This window comes from Polistes fuscatus, unplaced genomic scaffold, assembly GCF_010416935.1.
Source record: "Polistes fuscatus isolate 324 unplaced genomic scaffold, CU_Pfus_HIC Scaffold1, whole genome shotgun sequence".
Taxonomy (NCBI): domain Eukaryota; kingdom Metazoa; phylum Arthropoda; class Insecta; order Hymenoptera; family Vespidae; genus Polistes; species Polistes fuscatus.
The window spans coordinates 16,774,388-16,795,592 of record NW_025112997.1 but is presented as its reverse complement, the minus strand read 5'-3'; the positions used below and the strand labels follow the sequence as shown (position 1 = coordinate 16,795,592).

Genomic DNA, 21,205 nt, shown 5'->3' with positions numbered 1-21,205 from the left:
TTTAATAGAAATTATAGAAGAAAAATTGTGTGTGCATATATTGGATAATTCATGCAATATTTTTTCAAGTAAATTATGTACGACGTATTATATTATTCTTTTGAAAAGAAATTTCACTAATACCGCTAGGAATTTATCGAATAAACCGATAAAATGAACATAAATAATTTCATTTATATTTTACATTTTACAGCTAACAAAAAATAACTATCGTTAATCATAATCATTTGTAAATAATAATACAGATCATGAAATTTTCATCAATTCCATCTAATTAATTATCGAAAATTAATTGAATGCTTTAAGAATAATGCTTTACTCTAATCCAATTTTTATATATTTGTAATAAATATAATTGCGATATAATTATACACTCGTAATAGAAAAAGAAAATAGAAGGGGTAAAATTTGAAAGTAGATATGATAAATTGTTACAGACTTTTAATAGAAATTATAGAAGAAAAATTGTGTGTATGCATATATTGGATAATTCATGCAATATTTTTTCAAGTAAATTATGTACGACGTATTATATTATTCTTTTGAAAAGAAATTTCACTAATACCGCTAGGAATTTATCGAATAAACCGATAAAATGAACATAAATGATTTCATTTATATTTTACATTTTACAGCTAACAAAAAATAACTATCGTTAATCATAATCATTTGTAAATAATAATACAGATCATGAAATTTTCATCAATTCCATCTAATTAATTATCGAAAATTAATTGAATGCTTTAAGAATAATGCTTTACTCTAATCCAATTTTTATATATTTGTAATAAATATAATTGCGATATAATTATACACTCGTAATAGAAAAAGAAAATAGAAGGGGTAAAATTTGAAAGTAGATATGGTAAATTGTTACAGACTTTTAATAGAAATTATAGAAGAAAAATTGTGTGTATGCATATATTGGATAATTCATGCAATATTTTTTCAAGTAAATTATTTACTACGTACCATATTATTCTTTTGAAAAGAAATTTCACTAATACCGCTAGGAATTTATCGAATAAACCGATAAAATGAACATAAATGATTTCATTTATATTTTACATTTTACAGCTAACAAACAATTACTATCGTTAATCATAATCATTTGTAAATAGAAATTGTAACGTTTTTTTTTATGTTTCCATTATATAAAAAATAGTATATGTATTTACTTATTTGGAACAAATTAGGTGACTCATTCTGTGTATAACATATATAGAAGCACTATAGTTCGGTGAACTTGGAAGAAGCTTTTGTTGAATCGTGAATCACTTCAGTGCGTTGATTTATCTTCTTCTTTGAACTCTCGCGTACATTATACTAGAGAAAAGAAATCAAGAAATTATGGAATTCACGAACGTTTCCTCGATGATAATAATTAACGTCCCGTTTCTGCCACATTTGAGATTAGAGTCAGTCGCGTTGCGATAGCATTTGCCAACACAAATTGTGTGGTTTATTCGCAATTCGGATGTTTTATATTTTTCAACATTTTTTTATTCGTATCTTGAATCAATGTAATATGTGGAAATTAAATGTTCTTAGAAAAATTCTTCATTAATTTTAATAAAAATTAAGAAACAAATTATTGAATAATTTATGATGTATTTTTTCTTTAAACGCAGATATTACAAATATATATTATTTCAAAAAGAATTATGTTAATATTCAACAAAGTTATTAATTGTGTTCATTGAAATTTGTTCAACGAGTTTATCAAGCTAGCTGATGAAATAATTTCACAGTTATTCTTTATTTTTTATACTAAATGCAATTTAATTTAGTTTAGGTTAAATGTGATTTTTTTGTAGGATGTATATTATAATTAAAAATAGATACTTTAATATATAAAAAATATTTAAAATATATATAAACATGAATTGGTAAATATGATAATCCTTAAATTGAACATAAAACGTAGTTCAGTTTATTCTCAATTTATTACACACGTATATTTGAATTTTTGATTATATTTAATTTTTTGAACTATGAATTGTATCCAATCTTAGCTATGATTCTTATTATTTTTGTTATATATTTTTTTCATTTAAAATAAATTATAATCTAATCACGTTTATTTCGGTTCGCTTTTATTCGTAAAATGTCGTAGCTCTTGTTTGTGGGATTTTTTCCAAGAATCGATGTGTGTCATCATTTTCCTATATCAATTGTCTCTATTGTAACATAGACTTTTCGTTTTATTCTCATAAAAAATAAAATAAATACAAATTTTCTTTTTTTTTTTGTCAAAAAAATATCATCATATGAGAAATTAATACAAAAAAAATGTATATTACTTATTTTAAATTACATTAATTTTTATTATAAAATAAATGAAAAAATCAATAATTTTAATTATTCTTGCTTAATCCACTATCATAATTATCGATATACGTAATCGTCCTACTTAAGTGCAATAAAATACGATCTATCAGATTTCGTTCACAGTTTTTATCATTCTATTTCATTTTTTTTTATGATATATAATACAGCTATCTTAATACGATATAAATAAGTACGAATTAATATAAATTATACTATAAATTTCACATTATATTGTAATTTTTGTTTAGAACAAGGAAAAAAGTCGATTTACGGAGTATTAATTATTGAAAAAAAAAAAAAAAATATCTAAAATGACTTGTGCGAACTACTTGTGTAATCAATAATAAAAATGAAATTCTCATTGGAGAACTCGTAAGAAAAACCCGAAATATAATTCCGAGTGAATAATATTAATCACGTCGGACATAACCGTGACAAATAATCTCGATCGGTAGATTAAAATATCTCTGTAAGACACCTTAGAGCTGTGGCTAGTTCGCCAATTAGCAATTTAATATCGAACACATACACCATCTTATACCATGTGCACCAGGTTGCTACATAACTGACTGACTTTTCTCAAGACTCTCGATATGCACGTTGCGTAAACTAGTGCAACCGCGATATCGCGCAACACAATCTACAGTGCTTCTCACTTGCTTAATTATCCAACTTTTGGTATACTCGAACTAAATAAACAAAAATAAAAATACTAGAAAATTATTCCCCTAGACCTATTTAATAAATGTGTACGTATGTGTATGTATAAACTATTCCGGATAGACCAGTATTTTTTGGAACAATATCTTCCACACAGAAAATAAAGCTTTTATTTTTTAAAATTTCAATTCATCGTTTGAATGTCGGAATTTTTATCTTTCAAATGAAACTTCGTTCATGAAAATTGTTTAAGAATCGTATTTGCTAACGTTCTCTAAGGAAACATTTTTTTAAATATTATATATATATATATTATTATTAATATTATAATTAATATTAATAGTATTACATATTATAGTATTAATAAAATAAATGAACAATCGTTAAATAAAAAATAAAAGAAAGATAACGAGATGAAAAATGAAATTGAAAAAAGGAAGTGCAATTTCTTTATTTATTTTTATATTTCATTGGATTATAAACAAAACGTAAGATTTTTCATGGAAAAAGCTTGGATGAAGAAGAAGGCATTACGTTGGAATAAAGAGTGAGAGGGAAGTGACGTTATAATTGTGCGATAAATTGAGAGCCTAGAAGAAAACCAGAAAGGAACGAAGAGTCGCTGTTCATTGTCGCTCACACAGACCGGATGGCGTGTGCACTCTCACTGCACCAAGGGTTGCATTAGACTTTACCGCGATGTCTCGTGCAAGTTCAAGGCCGTTTTCTAAGGTGTTCAAGAAATATGTTGGAAGAAAGAAATATTTTATATAATATAGTATAGAGATAGAATTATTATTTTATTAAATATATATATTTCTTATTTATTATATTATATATACACACACATATTTTTTCTATTATTATTTATTATTACATAAATTTCCGTTTATTTTATTATTATTTTATTTTATTATATTTATTATTATTTTATTAAATATATATATTTTTTATTTATTATATTATACACACACATATTTTTTCTATTATTATTTATTATTACATAAATTTCCGTTTATTTTATTATTATCTTATTTTATTATATTTATTATTATTTATTAAATATATATATTTCTTATTTATTATATTATATATACACACACATATTTTTTCTATTATTATTTATTATTACATAAATTTTCGCATATATATATATACGTATATATTATTATTATTATTATTATATTATTGTTGTTGTTATAAAAATCTTGATTAGATCAAGTCATTTGTATTTCTGAACACTGATCCTCTTAGAAATTCTGTGCTTTTTAACATTTTACTTAACATATTATTCCTTTTGTTTATTAATCGTAATGGTCTTCTGATATAATCAAATGTATTATATTTAGAAGAATTTTATTATACGTAAATTTATAAAGTTTTATCAAATTGAAAGTACAATATATAATGATTAGTATAAAATGATGAATTTTGTTGTGTTTAATTATACGATTACGCGAATTTATAATTATAATTTTTAATTATATATAAATATATTAGTATATATTAATGTGATGTTATTCATTATAATTTCTTGTTAGTATTTAAATAGGCTTTTTTGTTTCAAAGAGAGAACGTTTGTCGAGGGAAAAACATTCTTGGAATAGTATTTCGGGATACAAGGGGTGAATTTGTAATTAGCAACGGGGAAACGAAAAGCCTTAACGTAAGTTTCTCGTTATGGAGAAACACGGTAGAGTCGAGTTCTCGATTAGTTTTATCTCTTATATGTAAAAATAATATAGATAGTACAAAAAAATTAATCAGTAGAGTCAAAATTAGTATACGTATGAAGTCATAATAATTGGAGAATTTAAATGAGCAAATCTGAAGATATCTTATTATACGTATAAAAAAAAGAAATTAAGTAATGAGTATTAAAATTTGTTTAACGAATGAAGTATAAGCGTGGAAAAAAACCGAATATATGGTCACCGATAGAATGTAAAATTTGCATAAAACTGGAAACTTGGTGGTTAGGGATAAAATTTTTGAACGGGTCAGCAACTTGATCGATCCTAAATCAGTCGAATGAAATTAGTGAAGAATTGAAAAAAAGGATTAATTTGTGTGTGTGGGAATTGCATGCTTTTAATCGGTTAATAAATTATCTCAGCTTGCGGGTATTGTCTAGGTGCTTAAAAATCAGAATCTACAAATTTAGGGTATTCGAGAAAAAAATACTTCGTCAAATCAAATCTTCGGCACAAAACGCTATGAGGAAACTCATAGTGAATAGAGAAAATGACACAACGTGGAATAGACCGGACATTTATTATTAATGTCATAAAATCACGCCGATTAAGATGGGCTGGTCACGTGGCGTGAATGGGTGAGAAACGAACCGCGTATAAAATTAGTATTAGTCCAGTCAACTCGGGCCATCTCCTTCGAATCTCAGCAGACTTGGTGGAAACTTGATATAAGGGTAAATAGACGACGCTGAATCGAATGGTGCTAATTTTTTTGAGGTGGAAAGTGCCGTTTTTGAGAAAAAGGGTAAAAAAGGGTCAAAAATAACTTTATCTTAGAATCTAGGCATTTAATCGAAAAAAGTTTCAAACAAAAGTTGTAGAAAATTGAAAAATACTAAAAAAATGTTCTATGAGTTATCTTCGTATTTTCAAAAATAAGCGCATAGAATTGGATTGAAGATGGGAAAAAAATTGTAAGAGTGGGAGAAAGCAAGCTTATCCCTCCGTCGCGTTTTACACGCGAGCGAGCTAGTGTGCGTGCGAGCGTCCGTGTGCACTAATACACAAACGAAGGATCTTCGGCAATCTTCGGGACTCTCGGTCTTGAATGCAAGTGAGAGTGAGAGAAGAAACCGATATTTCCCTTTTCTATTTGTTTAGGCGATAACGAGTATTATCGTCCTTGGGAGCGTTCTAATATTTCTCTTTTATATATTTTCTTTCGGTAGCAAGAATTTTACGTCTTGGCCATCGAGCGTCGTGCGTTTTGTATACGAGTGCGAGTGAGAAAGAAAACCGATATTTCTCTCTTTCTATTTTTTCTTTCGGTAGCGAGAATTTTTCGTTTTGGCCATCGTGCGTCGAACGTTCTATATATCTATATATATCGGCGTATAAGCGCGGCACTTTTAAATCGAATCTTGATGCTTATGGCACGCCATTTCTTTATTTATTGTCAAAAATAATGAACCTTGAGTAAAAAAAAAATAATTCATTTTAACAGAAACTATTATTATTTAGTTGAGAGTAAAAATAATGAATTAATTTTGTGTCTCGCCATAAAATTAATTAGAATAATTAATTGATATAAATTCTTTGCCTCACAAAAATTAAATTGTATATTTTTGTAAAATATAATGAAAATAGTAGTGTAAATAGTAAAAAATGTTTGTATTTCTGAAATTGTAAAGAAATTAAATAGGTTTATTTTTCGCGGTGTCCTAGGTGATTTCTTATTAAAATGAAAATTATGTTTTACTCAATGATGATTCGAACATTTAACGAAAATAAGAAGAGACAGTGTTTTTATGAAACACAAAATCTAATTTTTTATTTAAATTGCTACGAAAGGGTATTCGATTTCTTCATAGTCTTCCTGCTCATTTTCATCATATTGATTAAAATCAGAATCCTCGAGGTCCAGTTGTTCGACAATATCGAGGAATTCATTTCTTGCCATATCTTCGACATCCTCGTCTCTTTCTTCTACTCGAATCTCAGCTGAATTCTCGACTGTGCTAGTGGAAAAGTTGGAGCAGGATTGTTCTCCACAATATTTACAAAATTGGGTGCAAAGTAGCCCACTTTTTCGGCAGCTGCACCGCAAAGATTTGCAGTCTCCCGTGCACGCACATTGTACCTAGACATATACATGTAGTAAACATTTAAGGAAAATGATTAAGAATTTGCATGCGCATAGAATGTATATGATTTTTTGTATAGTTCATTTCAAATTCGCGAAACATTAATCGAACGGTAAAGACTTTAAAAATTCGTGAATTTTTGGAATAATCATTGAGTCGTGCAAATTTTTGCAAAATTCCAAATATTTTACTAATTGTTGTTTTCTTCTTCGATTCAAGTTTAACAAAAGTAACGTTGGCGTTCAATTTACAAGATAAAATATTAGGAAATATTAGTAAAATATTTGGAATTTTGCAAAAATTTGCACGACTCAATGATTATTCCAAAAATTCACGAATTTTTAAAGTCTTTACCGTTCGATTAATGTTTCGCGAATTTGAAATGAACTATACAAAAAATCATATACATTCTATGCGCATGCAAATTCTTAATCATTTTCCTTAAATGTTTACTACATGTATATGTCTAGGTACAATGTGCGTGCACGGGAGACTGCAAATCTTTGCGGTGCAGCTGCCGAAAAAGTGGGCTACTTTGCACCCAATTTTGTAAATATTGTGGAGAACAATCCTGCTCCAACTTTTCCACTAGCACAGTCGAGAATTCAGCTGAGATTCGAGTAGAAGAAAGAGACGAGGATGTCGAAGATATGGCAAGAAATGAATTCCTCGATATTGTCGAACAACTGGACCTCGAGGATTCTGATTTTAATCAATATGATGAAAATGAGCAGGAAGACTATGAAGAAATCGAATACCCTTTCGTAGCAATTTAAATAAAAAATTAGATTTTGTGTTTCATAAAAACACTGTCTCTTCTTATTTTCGTTAAATGTTCGAATCATCATTGAGTAAAACATAATTTTCATTTTAATAAGAAATCACCTAGGACACCGCGAAAAATAAACCTATTTAATTTCTTTACAATTTCAGAAATACAAACATTTTTTACTATTTACACTACTATTTTCATTATATTTTACAAAAATATACAATTTAATTTTTGTGAGGCAAAGAATTTATATCAATTAATTATTCTAATTAATTTTATGGCGAGACACAAAATTAATTCATTATTTTTACTCTCAACTAAATAATAATAGTTTCTGTTAAAATGAATTATTTTTTTTTTACTCAAGGTTCATTATTTTTGACAATAAATAAAGAAATGGCGTGCCATAAGCATCAAGATTCGATTTAAAAGTGCCGCGCTTATACGCCGATATATATAGATATATAGAACGTTCGACGCACGATGGCCAAAACGAAAAATTCTCGCTACCGAAAGAAAAAATAGAAAGAGAGAAATATCGGTTTTCTTTCTCACTCGCACTCGTATACAAAACGCACGACGCTCGATGGCCAAGACGTAAAATTCTTGCTACCGAAAGAAAATATATAAAAGAGAAATATTAGAACGCTCCCAAGGACGATAATACTCGTTATCGCCTAAACAAATAGAAAAGGGAAATATCGGTTTCTTCTCTCACTCTCACTTGCATTCAAGACCGAGAGTCCCGAAGATTGCCGAAGATCCTTCGTTTGTGTATTAGTGCACACGGACGCTCGCACGCACACTAGCTCGCTCGCGTGTAAAACGCGACGGAGGGATAAGCTTGCTTTCTCCCACTCTTACAATTTTTTTCCCATCTTCAATCCAATTCTATGCGCTTATTTTTGAAAATACGAAGATAACTCATAGAACATTTTTTTAGTATTTTTCAATTTTCTACAACTTTTGTTTGAAACTTTTTTCGATTAAATGCCTAGATTCTAAGATAAAGTTATTTTTGACCCTTTTTTACCCTTTTTCTCAAAAACGGCACTTTCCACCTCAAAAAAATTAGCACCATTCGATTCAGCGTCGTCTATTTACCCTTATATCAAGTTTCCACCAAGTCTGCTGAGATTCGAAGGAGATGGCCCGAGTTGACTGGACTATATACCCAATGGGAAAAGACCATTGGGTAGACCAAGACGTAGATGGGAGGACAATATTAGGAGGGATATTAAGGAAATGGGATATGAGGATCGCGAATGGAGGAATCGCACTCAGAAACGAGAACACTGGCAGGATTTGGTATAAGCAATGAGTTTTCGAGTTCCTGACGCCATTTAATAATAATATAATAATAACGAATGAAGTGTGTGTGTGTGTACAACAATCTAGATGATTATTAAAATGATTATTCCAATCGTATTCAATAATATTATAGTAATTTGTGTGTGTGTGTGTGTGTGTGTGAAATTATTTATTATATTATTTAATGAATTTAATGAATTTATTATATTAAAATTTATATATAAATTTTTAAAATTAATAAATAACTAATAATTAACTAAATAAATTATAGTAATTATATAATAAATAAATTAACTAATAATTAATAAATTTTTATATAAATTTATAAAATTTATAATAATATACAAATATTATAGTAATTAGAAAAATTGTTTTTTTAAAATATAAAATTATCTCTGAAACATTGAATCGTTTATAAACAATACAAATTGTAAATATTGAAATAAATCATATGTAAAAGAAGCAACGCGCATGTAAATGTAACGCTTCAATCTATAAATATTCTCATCTATATTTATATAGTATATATATCAAAGTCTTTCTTATAACACTTTATCATTTCCGGTAGGAATATTAAAGCAGGAAATTCGATAAACGATAGAAACTAATGCTCCGGAAGAAAATAGTCGGTAAACGTTTCCTTGTGGACTCATAGTAAGTAAGGTAAAACATTGCTTTTACAAAAGGAAAAAAAAAGTATGCCAAGATAGATCTTTCATCTCGCGATGGAAAAGCACCTCAACTAGTAGAAAAGGGAAGGCAAATTCTGCTGCAGGATGCCGCGGTAAAAATGTTTTGACTGCCGAAGCATGGAAGACTTCTTCCGATGCCTTGATGCACCCACCGTTGGTGCATCAGCCAAGCCGTTGCACCGTAAAATCTATCTCTCACGGTTTTCTAATCCCACAAGATACGTTGCTCCAAAATATTAAGTTGAACCAACAAACGTAGTAGTATTTTTAAAAGTATTCTTCTATATTAATAAAAAAGCAATTGAATATTAAGGATATTAATAAAAAATAAACGGAAACAAACAAAGGGATAAATAATAAATAATATTTATAACTATCTCTCATTGATAATTCATTTTAATATTGAAATAATTAACCGTCTAAGTAACATCGAAGAATTATTCATTTTTTAATTAGTAACTTTTATTATACAGGATAATCTATTTAACTAAAATCTTTTATTATTGCAAATAGTTTTAATTTACAAAAAAAAAATAATGAAGGCATCAAAATAATATTTAATTAAAAGGATACTCAGAGAATTTTGTCTGTTTATCATGATATGATATGATTATCATGTGAGCTTTTAATGAAAGTATGTTTATATGACTCAGCTTTAAATTTTTCTGCATCCTTTATAGATATATTCTATAATTATAACGTGCATGTAATACACAGTACTTTATAAGTTTGATTATATTCGTTTGACATAGAATTCATTTGAATTTTATATCTAAATATAATAATCATAATTATATTTTTGATATCTTAATTTATAAATGTTCTTTCTTCGAGAGAAAAAGAAATGTCAATTTTAATCTTCGAAATTCGTGTAAAAAATTTTATTCACAGATAAAAAAATGTATTTTATTTCTCTTATTTTCAACGGATCGTATAAGCCGTAAATGTGACATCAACGAAGATAATTCTCCACCGTTATGCGTTATTCCTTTATTCGTTGCTTTGACGTGCACGCTTGTAAATCTTTCTTTGTTCCGATAAAAAGAATGAAAAAAAGTTTCGCTATTACTCGAAAGAGAACCTTCATCATTAATTATGAAGGTTTTAATTACCGTCAATGCTTTACCGTGAATTTCCGTGCGATTGGCTGTTAAATGAAAATCAAAAGGCAATAGACATCTATGAACCCTTATATTAACTTTATCAGCTTAAAACATTCTTTTCATCTTTTTTTACTTACCAATCTCTAAACTTATTTATTAAAGTTTAGTATTTACCGATAACGTATTTACTTATATTAATAATTCGTTTATTACTATTTTATCGAATCACGAATTCGTAATAAACAAAAAAAACAATTTTTAATATCTATTTAATTTTGACTCTTCCTTTTATTGTTCGAATTTAGCACTTCAACAGCATATAGTTTATCTTTTTTTTTTTTGAATGAGTCACCCCATCCATTTTATTAACCGAGCCCACGTTGCTTGATTTTTATGATTTGACAGGAACTAATAATCTGACAAGGTTAGGTCGTTGACTAATATTTTTTTAATTAAAAAACACTCGATTTCAATTGAATTTATTATTTATAAATAATAATCAAATATTTATTTATAAAAATATATTTTAATTAATTAATAAGAAACAGAAGAAAGGAAACTTGTTTGCTCCTTTTAATTTCATCCTTCACAACGAAATCGATTAAAATTGATAAAAATTCCTACCGACGACGTTTATTCGCTAAAAATCAAATTTTATAACGACTTCTTAATAATCCTAAATAATTAATATTTTCTACAAGATAAATGTACCGTGTCAATGTTTGATCATGTGGAAACACCGTAAAAACAAGGTTAGGTCGTTGACTAATATTTTTTTAATTAAAAAGAACTCGATTTCAATTGAATTTATTATTTATAAATAATAATAAAATATTTATTTATAAAAATATTTTAATTAATTGAATAGAAACAGAACAAAGGAAACTTGCTTGCTCCTTTTAATTTCATCCTTCGCAACAAAATCGATTAAAATTGATAAAATTCCAACCGACGACGTTTATTCACTAAAAATCAAATTTTATAACGACTTCTTAATAATACTAAATAATTAATATTTTCTACAAGATAAATGTACCGTGTCAATGTTTGATCATGTGGAAACACCGTAAAAACAAGGCTAGGTCGTTGACTAATATTTTTTTAATTAAAAAAAAACTCAATTTCAATTGAATTTATTATTTATAAATAATAATCAAATATTTATTTGTAAAAATATATTTTAATTAATTGATAAGAAACAGAAGAAAGGAAACTTGCTTGCTCCTTTTAATTTCATCCTTCGCAACGAAATCGATTAAAATTGATAAAAATTCCTACCGACGACGTTTATTCGCTAAAATCAAATTTTATAACGACTTCTTAATAATCCTAAATAATTAATATTTTCTACAAGATAAAAGTACCGTGTCAATGTTTGATCATGTGGAAACACCGTAAAAACAAGGCTAGGTCGTTGACTAATATTTTTTTTAATTAAAAAAACTCGATTTCAATTGAATTTATTATTTATAAATAATAATCAAATATTTATTTATAAAAATATATTTTAATTAATTGAATAGAAACAGAACAAGGAAACTTGCTTGCTCCTTTTAATTTCATCCTTCGCAACGAAATCGATTAAAATTGATAAAAATTCCTACCGACGACGTTTATTCGCTAAAAATCAAATTTTATAACGACTTCTTAATAATCCTAAATAATTAATATTTTCTACAAGATAAATGTACCGTGTCAATGTTTGATCATGTGGAAACACCGTAAAAACAAGGCTAGGTCGTTGACTAATATTTTTTTAATTAAAAAGAACTCGATTTCAATTGAATTTATTATTTATAAATAATAATAAAATATTTATTTATAAAAATATATTTTAATTAATTGAATAGAAACAGAACAAAGGAAACTTGCTTGCTCCTTTTAATTTCATCCTTCGCAACAAAATCGATTAAAATTGATAAAAATTCCAACCGACGACGTTTATTCACTAAAAATCAAATTTTATAACGACTTCTTAATAATACTAAATAATTAATATTTTCTACAAGATAAATGTACCGTGTCAATGTTTGATCATGTGGAAACACCGTAAAAACAAGGCTAGGTCGTTGACTAATATTTTTTTAATTAAAAAAAAACTCAATTTCAATTGAATTTATTATTTATAAATAATAATCAAATATTTATTTATAAAAATATATTTTAATTAATTGATAAGAAACAGAAGAAAGGAAACTTGTTTGCTCCTTTTAATTTCATCCTTCACAACGAAATCGATTAAAATTGATAAAAATTCCTACCGACGACGTTTATTCGCTAAAAATCAAATTTTATAACGACTTCTTAATAATACTAAATAATTAATATTTTCTACAAGATAAAAGTACCGTGTCAATGTTTGATCATGTGGAAACACCGTAAAAACAAGGCTAGGTCGTTGACTAATATTTTTTTAATTAAAAAAAACTCGATTTCAATTGAATTTATTATTTATAAATAATAATCAAATATTTATTTATAAAAATATATTTTAATTAATTGAATAGAAACAGAACAAAGGAAACTTGCTTGCTCCTTTTAATTTCATCCTTCGCAACGAAATCGATTAAAATTGATAAAAATTCCAACCGACAACGTTTATTCGCTAAACATCAAATTTTATAACGACTTCTTAATAATACTAAATAATTAATATTTTCTACAAGATAAAAGTACCGTGTCAATGTTTGATCATGTGGAAACACCGTAAAAACAAGGCTAGGTCGTTGACTAATATTTTTTTAATTAAAAAGAACTCGATTTCAATTGAATTTATTATTTATTAATAATAATCAAATATTTATTTATAAAAATATATTTTAATTAATTGAATAGAACCAGAACAAAGGAAACTTGCTTGCTCCTTTTAATTTCATCCTTCCCAACGAAATCGATTAAAATTGATAAAAATTAATATCGACGACGTTTATTCGCTAAACATCAAATTTTATAACGACTTCTTAATAATTCTAAATAATGAATATTTTCTACAAGATAAAAGTACAGTGTCAATGTTTGATCATGTGGAAACACCGTAAAAACAAGGCTAGGTCGTTGACTAATATTTTTTTTAATTAAAAAAAACTCGATTTCAATTGAATTTATTATTTATAAATAATAATCAAATATTTATTTATAAAAATATATTTTAATTAATTGAATAGAAACAGAACAAAGGAAACTTGCTTGCTCCTTTTAATTTCATCCTTCGCAACGAAATCGATTAAAATTGATAAAAATTCCAAACGACGACGTTTACTCGCTAAAAATCAAATTTTATAACGACTTCTTAATAATACTAAATAATTAATATTTTCTACAAGATAAAAGTACCGTGTCAATGTTTGATCATGTGGAAACACCGTAAAAAGAAATAATTTCTCATAACGGTGATATTAGTTAAAGAACTATTGTTCCTCATTCCGTAGAAGTATCTGGAAAGATAAAAAAAAGTTTGCAGCATCCTCGTGAGAGACTCGAAACCGAGCCAGTGGCTTCGCGGATCGATAACTCAATATACTCGACCAACGAACGCGACGATGCGAGCAACCATAGATACGAGAAACAGAGACAGAGAGAAAGAGAGATAGAAAGTGACAGCCATAGAAGATAAAATGTGATATCGGTGAGAGGTATAAAAAAAAAAATGAAACGTGCGAAAGATAAAAAAAGAGGAAAGAGAAACGAGATGAAATCGTGTCCTTTATGCTGCACGTTATGCTGGCCGTTCGCATTTGGTTAGAAACCAAATCCCCCTTTTCGTTAGGGTTCGTCTATCTCTCGTGTAGGGTGAAATGTCAGATGGGATAAGAAAAGGAAGTAGGGGGGGAGATAGTAAACGTTGGTTCAAAAAGGGTAATGATATGATCTAAACCTCGAACATAACTTACCCCCACAAGGATCCTTTTTAAATGAAATAATATTTACGGCTGTTCGTTTTATTTTATGGTTTAAAACGGGAAGAATTTGAAAAAATAATCTTGTCGTTTGTTAAACTTTGATAATGATTTCAATCGTCCGAGTAATGAATTGATTCAGTGTTTATGAACGAATATTTGCTTACTTCTTTATCGAGTAAAGATTCCTGAATAAACTGAATTTAATGACACACTCTATTTAAATTGAATTTATTATTTATGAATACAAACAAAATATTTATTTGGATTATTTTGGAATTTTTATAATAGACAAATGGATCGAATGAAATTTGATTTGAATAACACCAATTGATGAATTTTTTTTAACCGATTTGAATAAAGTGTAACTTTCTTGAAAATGTTTATTTTAAAGACTAGAATGTAAAAGTATGTAAAAGTATGTAAAAGTGGGTTTTTGTGATGAAAGAATTCGACAGGTACGAGTGGAAGAGACAGAAAAAGAGAGAGAAAGAGAATTGATCGAACATTTGGCGTTAGACATCTTGTAAAACGGAATAAGATGTCGGTGTCGTAAAGAAAAGGATATGTCAGCGTCATTTTTTTTCTCAAGTATTATCGAGAATCTATCCTGTCGTGCTACAGGATGCGCCAACGTCAAGATTACGTACGTGTTGGGAATTCTTAAAAAAAATGAGAAAGAGAGAGAGAGAGAGAGAAATAGTAAAAATCGAAACTTAGGTATTTCAGCTTCCTTCGTTTCTACCCTTTACAACAATTTACCTAGAACTCTAAGGAATTCCGATTTTAATTGAATTAACTTATTGTTAGAACAAGCATGCGTAACTTCATTCGTGAGAAATTTCTACGAGATCCTTTTCGAATTGTTCGCTGAAACAATGAATGAAATCCTTGAAACTATTCTTCTTACAACTTTATCTATGTTTGAACTGCCTTTTGTACAGTTTCAATAGTTAAGAAATAGAAGATTATCAAAATGTCAAGTGAATTTCTTTGAATTTGATTACCAATGGAAAGAAAAATAATTTTATTATTGTTTTTTTTATGAATGATTTATTTAATAATCCTCGCAATTAGTTTAACTCTTTTGTGTGCCACGCGCACAATTTAATTAATTTCATAATTTCATTATTTTACACGTGTTAAATTTATACGTGTGGATGTTTTATTTTTCACATAAAATTAACATTCAAATTTGTATAATATATTTTCACATTTATATATTATTACGAAATATATATTTGTTTTTGGTATAAAATAAAAAAAATTTCGTATAGGATCATTGAAATAAAACAATTCTTTTTTGCATACTTATAACATTTGAAAGAACTATTACAAATTGTGATTTCATTTCTAACCGCACGATGATGGACGTGTTAATAATCTATTTGTACAATTTCTCTCTGAAAATTATGTTAGTTGACTATATAACTGCCACAGACAGAGGAACGTCGAATAAATTTAATTGATAGCGTGCCAAGAGTATAGGACTTTTTAAAATTACGTTTTCCTCAGTGGCGTGCTCCTTTTAATCGGAATTTCCGCAAAACGAGCGCGACTACTTTGAAGATTTCGTGGTGTTCTCGTAAAAGAACGTTAACGAACGTTGCAATAAAATTTTTACCATCCTCAACATTTTTTAATGCTTCCTACATAAATATTTATAATTTATTCTACACCAACGTAACTTATATTAATCGTGCCAACTCGTTTGTTAAGATCCTTTTAAAGATATTTTGTTTTTCAATATTTTCGTATATTTTAATATTCATATTCTCGTGTCTACCAATTCGAACATTATTTTTTATTCACTCTAATATTTTTCCGATAATATTCTATATAACTCGTATGATATTAAACGAAATTTTTACAACAAATTTTTCATTTTATAGTAATATAAATAATTGATTTATTTATGATATTCTTTTTTTAATATACGTTTTATTCATATTTACATACTCACAAATTATTATTTTTCAATAATAACGTGGCTTCTTTTGAAAAAATATTACTAGTCTATATGTGTGGTCTTTTTTTTATTTATTTAATACCAAAATCATACTACCCGTATATTCTACTGTACATTATGTTACATCGCAAGAAATCCATTATGACCATGCGACATGTGACATTAACAGCTCTTTTCGACGTTGACTTTGGTGATCCCAATTTAACGATGGCTGCAATGCCAACTTCTTCTATGCCACTTAAAAAGACTCTTTGTCTGCTTCTCTCTTTCTTTTTTATATCAATTGATCAGTTCATTAAACGTCTTTTATCTTTTGTATTTTATAAAATAATCAGAAGCGATTACATAGAAATTACATCTACTTTTTTTCTCCCGTCAATTAATTCAACAAAATTATCTTACAAAATGTAAAAATATTATTTTTAAATATGTAACTTTTAATCTTATTTAAAAAAAATAATTACTACAATTAATTTTTAGAGTGTTATCAAAATTCTTATATAAAATGAACCAAATTATTTTCCACTTATATTTAACAATTTATAATACTTACAGTTAATAATTCATCGTCTCACGATTGACACATTTAATTGTAAAAATTTCTATTATTTAAAAATATCATATAAATTTAATTAAAAAAGAGAACTAACATTTACAGTACTTCTTTGAAAAAAATACTGTTGATCGTGTGCTTTACTGATTATTTTCGCGTACTTACACTCATTAATATTATTATTTTCCACTTATATTTAATAATTTATAATACTTACAGTTAATAATTCATCGTCTCACGATTGAAACATTTAATTGTAAAAATTTCTATTATTTAAAAATATCATATAAATTTAATTAAAAAAGAGAACTAACATTTACAGTATTTCTTTGAACAAAATACTGTTGATCGTGTGCTTTATTGATTATTTTCGCGTACTTACACTCATTAATATTATTATTTTCCACTTATATTTAACAATTTATAATACTTACAGTTAATAATTCATCGTCTCACGACTGACACATTTAATTGTAAAAATTTCGATTATTTAAAAATATTATATAAATTTAATTAAAAAAAAGAACTAACATTTACAGTACTTCTTTGAAAAAAATACTGTTGATCGTGTGCTTTATCGATTATTTTCGCGTACTTACACTCATTAATATTATTATTTTTCACTTATATTTAACAATTTATAATACTTACAGTTAATAATTCATCGTCTCACGACTGACACATTTAATTGTAAAAATTTCTATTATTTAAAAATATCATATAAATTTAATTAAAAAAAGAACTAACATTTACAGTACTTCTTTAGAAAAATACGGTTGATCGTATGCTTTATCGATTATTTTCGCGTACTTACACTCATTAATATTATTATTTTCCACTTATATTTAACAATTTATAATACTTACAGTTAATAATTCATCGTCTCACGATTGACACATTTAATTGTAAAAATTTCTATTATTTAAAAATATCATATTTTAATTAAAAAAAAGAACTAACATTTACAGTATTTCTTTGAACAAAATACTGTTGATCGTGTGCTTTATCGATTATTTTCGCGTACTTACACTCATTAATATTATTATTTTCCACTTATATTTAACAATTTATAATACTTACAGTTAATAATTCATCGCCTCACGACTGACACATTTAATTGTAAAAAAATTTCTATTATTTAAAAATATCATATAAATTTAATTAAAAAAAAGAAGTAACATTTACAGTATTTCTTTGAACAAAATACTGTTGATCGTGTGCTTTATTGATTATTTTCGCGTACTTACACTCATTAATATTAATGAATTTATACTTTTAAAGAGATTTATCTCCATTGTCCAATCGCACAATGCAAACGCAAATTCGTTTGATGTAAAGGGAAGAAGCAAATACATATATACGCATACACGAACTGACCCTTACCCTCCGACATTCGCATTGCGCATCGGTAGCACGGGAATAGGTTGGTTGTACTTACAGGAAACATCGAGGGTTATATATGCACGTACTAGGACCGAATAGGGTTGCGTCCACCCTCCTGGGCAGCCGGCTTTCCAGGCTCGTCGCTCTGCATGGGTTCAGGGCTGGCATACACGCGTTCACGAGACCAGATGCATCTCGAAAACTCGCAGATACGCCCTTTCAACTTATCGCTCGATAACTTGCACAGTATTTTACGTTGAACATTTAAATAAATTCGATCAATGATATATAAATTTATCGACGTAATATAAAAATTTTATCAATTATTTATATATTTATATAATAAAAATTATATTATAGTATATTAAATTATAGATTATTTAAATTTGTACAAAATAAAAATTATATCGTAATAAAAATAATGAATTATTTAAATGTGGATATAGTAGAGTATATAGGAATTCGTGGTTTATTTTTCGTTTCTTGTAATCGTTTGAAAAAGTTAAACGTTTTAAAAAAGTTTTGAAACCCTGGGAAAAATGCAAGATGTTTATTTGCGACGATGCACGCTTTCCATCGAATGCTACGTGTTAAAAGGATAGTTGAAAAGTTTTCGTTCGATAACATCGTGTAGATTTTCACCGAAACGAGTAAACTTACAATACGTTTTTTTATTTCTCTTTTTTTTTTTTTTTTTTTTTTTGGAGAGAGAATACAAAACCACAACAAAGAAAGAGCGAGTATGTGTATCTCCTTTATTTCGAAGAATTAATGAGTAAACAATATCTAAAGGATAAATATTTCTATGAATATGTACTCACGTAAATCTTATAATCGTTTTATCATCGATAAAACTCGATTGGAATTCGTAGAATTTTCCTCACGTTTGTTCGCTAATGCGAACACTTCAAACTACATTTCCAGTTACCGTTCGATAAATCCTTTCATTTTAAGGTATATATATATGGCGCAAACAAAGATATTAGTCGAATGTTTTCAACGTTCGAATTTCTGTAATAAAAGAAAAAAAGTAAAAATTAAAAAAGCAATCAATAACTTTGCTGTTTACCAAGAAATATTGGGGGAGGGGAAAAAACTCGAGAGATTAAAATGGATATTTAATTAAATAATATTATTGTCATAAAAAAAAATAAGTTACATCTATAAAAATCCGATTTTTCCACGATTTGAGATACGTTTTAGGTTAGTTTTGAATGGTGCTTAAGCCCACTCAGATCTCCGATTGCATGTGAATTTCATACAGAAAGGAAGGAGGGTTTTTCACTTTTCGCAAGAATAGCTTTAACTTTGCTGGCTGGCACTCACGCCGTTTTCTCGTGCAAAATAAGGAAGGGTCGATCGCCTTTCAACGAGTACATTTACGATAAAACGTAAAACGGAGGCTGAAGAAGGTGTGGAATAGCGTTTCGAGGACACATTAAAGGATCGATCGTGACTCGTTTGAAAGTGAATCGTTCGATTATCGTACAAGAATATCGAGTTATACTCGTCTATGTATATAAAAAGCAGAAAAAAAATAACCACGAGCGTGAAAAATAAAAATAAACATGTCAGATAATTATACCCAAAAAAAAATTTGTTTTCAAACTCGCGAAACGCGGAATGACGAGAAAACTTTTCGACTCGATAAAAAGAAAAATTGAAAAAGCAAAACTCCTCCTCTCTTAGACTCTGCTCGAACGATCATCTTCCTGCGGACGCACGAACGAGTTCGAACTTTTCTCGACGCGTCATTAATTCGAACAAAGTCGGAGTTAGAGCATATTGCCTGAAGCATGCAGCGTCTCCAATATGAAGCTGAAAATAAGCGATCGTACGATAGTTTGTCAATAATTCGATAAAACGGTATTTCAGCTTGATTAAATTCTATTAGAGTTACCGCGAGAACATATAATTGATATAAGAGAGTGTCGGGAAAATGTATTTCAACGCCTCTGGAAATTCTTTTTTTTTTTTTCTCTAATATGAAGCACGAGCATATCAATAGTATGCTTGAAAACGTACAGTAGCTGCAATAAGTTTTTTCTTTTTAACTATTTTTTTTTACAAAGTTACTTAGTAATAGTAGTAATATAATAACACAAACATAACCTAAAATTAGTCTATTTTACTTTTCTTTTTTTTAGTATTGATAGATAGACTCGGTCTATTGTTTTCTGCATTTTCTTTATTATTAAAACTATAAATAAAGTAAATATAAATTATATAATAAAATCTATTTTACTCTCTCTCGAGAGAGAATTATCAAAACATGGAGGAATGAAATTTTCAATATTAATACTACGAAAAGTATTCGTGTGATATATTTTCTAAAAGGTATATCTACTTCGCGTGTGTATATACTCTCTCTTATTTATTTATTATTATTATATTTATTTATTTACTTCGTAGATATACTCACATATATATATCCTTTAAAAGTCTACCTATAATTTATATATAATTAGAATGAAAGCCTTCGACTATCAAAGTGAAATTGTAGAATATAAAAATTCAGATGAGTGTCAATACTTTTTGTAACCACTGTAGCTCAACCCGTACATATATACGTGTATATAAAAATATATAACATACATACAGAAATACACACACATATACAAAAGAATTTCACGAAGCTTGCTCGGCTCGGCCGTTAACTTCGGCCTCGTTCGCGCGTTTTAGGAGGGGCGGTGGCGT

General features: G+C 27.7%; 1 protein-coding gene across 3 annotated transcripts in view; it reads left to right on the top strand.

Moving 5' to 3' along the window:
- The window catches only part of LOC122520715 (focal adhesion kinase 1), a 94,691-nt gene that overhangs the window by 39,097 nt on the left and 34,389 nt on the right, over positions 1-21,205 (top strand). The window lies entirely within an intron of this gene.